At 48.0% G+C, this 3,330-nt stretch overlaps 1 pseudogene; it reads right to left on the bottom strand.

Annotated features, from left to right (window-relative positions):
• Positions 1-202: 202 nt before the first annotated feature.
• Positions 203-681, bottom strand: LOC123832826 (annotated as a pseudogene).
• Positions 682-3,330: the final 2,649 nt, after the last annotated feature.

The following is a 3,330-nucleotide window of genomic DNA, read 5'->3' as shown; positions in this document are numbered from 1 at the left end:
CCTTCTGTCTCTGAACCTCACATGTATGTGGGGTTTCCATATGTACTTATGTAATTAAATTAGGTCATTTTCCTTTCTTTTGTTTGATGGACAGGCCCTGCTTCAGATTTCTCTTCACAAAGATGACAAGCCCAGCCCCGTGGAGACATCAGCCCAGGGGACACACCAGTCCTTCTGTCCACACATCAGCAGACAGAGGCCTCTACTGTGGAGCCTTTGCAAGGGCCTAGGCACCTTTGGGAGCCTGAGCCTGAGTTGGAGCCTGAGCCACATCTGCAGCCTGTGGCTTGGTTTGAGCCTTGGCCTTGGCTTTTGGCTGGCAGAGCCAGAGACCCTTGGTGATGTGGGCATGCACATGTTTCCCAAACTTGAGGTGAGCAGTGAAAGCAACTTGACTGAGCTTGTGGCTGCCACCCTTTGGGATCTTTGGCTTGACCTCCTTGGGCTTGACCAGGGCCTTGATAGCCTCAGCACATGCGCTCATGGCTTTGTGTTGTTGGCCTGAATCTTCTTCAGACACTTCTTGTACTTCTTGGCAAAGCGCATGTTCCTTAGGAACTTGGGGTCTACCCCCTTAAGAGATTCATATCTTTGTGATCAGAGTTTCTTGATGCTGTCTCTGTGCCATTTTGGGGGCTGGTTGTGGGTGGTGTGGTTTTTGGACCTGGCCATCTCTGCACCCAAGCCCGTGGCTCTTGAAGTGCCTGGGATGGGAAGAAAATTTGGTCATTTTTCTCTTGTTAATCTGTCTCGTAAAATTAATTGTTAGACCAGCAAAAAGAACCTAGAAGGGTAGAGGAAAGTTTCTTCTCCCCCACACAATAATCCTGGTGTCTGAGTTTGGGTTGTCCCCAAGAGAAGTACTTTAGAGCCAGTAGATTTTAGGAGATTCAAAGAATAAGGTGAGTGGGGAAGTGAGACGGGGAGGGAAGGCAGCCAGTAAAGAGAACATTACCAAACTGGTTTCCACTATGGGCAACTACTGCTCAATTCCACAGGGGCCTCAGGAGATGGTGTAGGACACAGAACTCAGGGGTATCTATCATAGGTTAGGTTCTCTGGAGGTAGAAACCAAAATGGCATTTGGTATGCAAGATGGATATTAGGAACAATGTTTGTGGAAGGAGGGGGAAGAAGTGAGGTTGGGACAAAAGAGGTCTTGAACTGCAAAGCTGATCTGGCAAAGCCTGGACCAAGCCCCTGGGGAACACTGAAGCCTATGTGGCCAGTCAGCGTTGTCCCACAGTGAGTGAAATGACCAGTCATTGGATGTGGGCTACTCTGGGAAGGAAGTGCCTCAGGGCAAGGGGATTCTTACCAGTTGGAGGATATCTGCTCACCCTGAGGCAACAAGTCTCTCCTTGAAGGGGACCTGGGGGCACATCTCTGTGGCCCCTACACTCACCCTCTTGAGGGCTGAGGAAGCTAATCTATTTACGCACCTGAGAGTCCTGGTTGAAAATCAACTAGAGTTACAGCAATCTCTTCATTTTGCTGACCTGTTGCATACATGGACAGAGCAAAGCTCCATGGTTCAGGCAGGAAGAAACCAACACACAGGAAGAGGTCAAGCCTGAGCCATGTGGAGGTGGGGCACCAACAGGGGAATGAGAGGAGGTTCAAGCAAGTGCTGTTGGTGAGGAAGAAGCCAGCTGAGAAACTGGCTCATGATTCCCCTCCTTGGGGCTTTGTCTCTGCTCTTTGCCTCCTGTGCCCATGGCTGATTGATCCATGGAGAGATACTTGACCTAGGCCAGACCAATCAGAATCCTTCCCTGTGATTTCAAACTGGAGTTAAAGAGGAATATCGGGTGGAAGGCTCTAGAGAAGTTGGGACTCACATGGAGGGGAGAATGCCATCACTCCAGAGGGAAGCAGGGAGAAGAGAAAGTGTGGGAGCCACAAGAAAAAAGTCCCAAGGGTCCTGGTGGCCCAGCTGCATCCCTTTCTTCTTTTATTCCCACAGCCGGGCAAGATTCCCAGCATCCTGCAAATAAAACCCCATTATGCTAAGCGAGTCTGGGCTGAGCTTCTGGTCTTGGAGAGGAGAATTCAGGACTGAGTGGGATGTGAAGAAATACTGCAAGTGCAGATGACTTCCAAAGAGCTCCCGATGAAGAGAAGGGAGAGACAAAAAGAATGCCAAAACTCAACAATAACATGGGGTCAAGGAAGGGGTTTTTCTTTTATTTTATTATTTTTTTTTAACCTGTGGCAAACTTAAACATGTTTATGTGCTGGGGTAAAGAGCCAGTAAAAGCAGCATAAATCATAACAACAGAATATACTGAAACGAGGCTCAGATACAAAGCTATAAAAGCCTTAAAGATAAAGAAAATATGCCCTCAATAAAAAATAAAGAGAAGAAGCAGAAGGAAAATAAGCCTTGTGGTGGAAAGCAGGCATTGGCATGAGTATCCACCGTACATACGCAGTCCTAGGTAACCACTTACTCTGGGGTCAGGGAACAGTTCCAGGCTCTTCACCTTTTGCTTCTTTTATCTCCTGAGGCTCATCCAGGGCACTAGGAAGGGGCCCCTGAGAAGCAGCTATCTGGTGATTAGGATGAGACATATCCATTCAGTGCAGTACACACAGCCCTGGGTCCTAACTGAAGACCACAGTTGGGAGGGGGCTGCTGGAGAACAGGAGGTGGAAGATGCAGGAGAGAAAAGACATGACTGCTAAGGTTCCTGCTGAAGGGTAGGGCTGGTTTCAGGAGCACCAGGGAGAGATTAGCCTCAGATCTGGTAAGAGGCCCTTGACTGTGAGATAGGAGGGGAAGGAAAAAGTTTGTGTGTCAGGTGGGTAGTGGGCAGGAAGCAGACTCCATTTTCTCTGCAAAGCTGAAGGCAAGGGCATCTGCTGAGAGTTATCAGGAATGAGCTAGGTGTGTCAGCTAGAAAGCCTTTGACTTTGAGTACTCAAAAGTCCAACTAATAGTGGCTTAAATTTTAAGGATCTTTACTGCTTAGCTAACAAGAAGTCTGGAGATAAGGCAGTTCCAGTTTTGTACATGGTTCACTAATTGCATGGAGGACACAGTGGTGTCAGCCACTCTGCCCTGCTATTGGCCTTTTTTTCCTTATCACCCATTCTTATCACCTCATGGTGTCAGGATGGCTGCTATAGTTCCAGGCATCAAGTGCCTGTTTTAGGAGAGGAAGTCATGGCAATGAGAAAGCTCCCCCACTCTCATCTCTTCTCAGGAAGAAAAATTCTCATTACAAGCTTCTCAGGAGACCCCCTTATTAGCCAAGACTGGGTCATAAACCCATCATAGAATATACTGCCCAAAATGAAGAGATCTTTGCCTAATTCCCAAACAAA

This window comes from Phyllostomus hastatus, unplaced genomic scaffold (assembly GCF_019186645.2).
Source record: "Phyllostomus hastatus isolate PE091 unplaced genomic scaffold, TTU_PhHast_1.1 phas_scaffold_200, whole genome shotgun sequence".
In the NCBI taxonomy this organism is placed as follows: Eukaryota; Metazoa; Chordata; class Mammalia; order Chiroptera; family Phyllostomidae; genus Phyllostomus; species Phyllostomus hastatus.
This window is presented reverse-complemented; position numbering and strand designations above follow the sequence as displayed.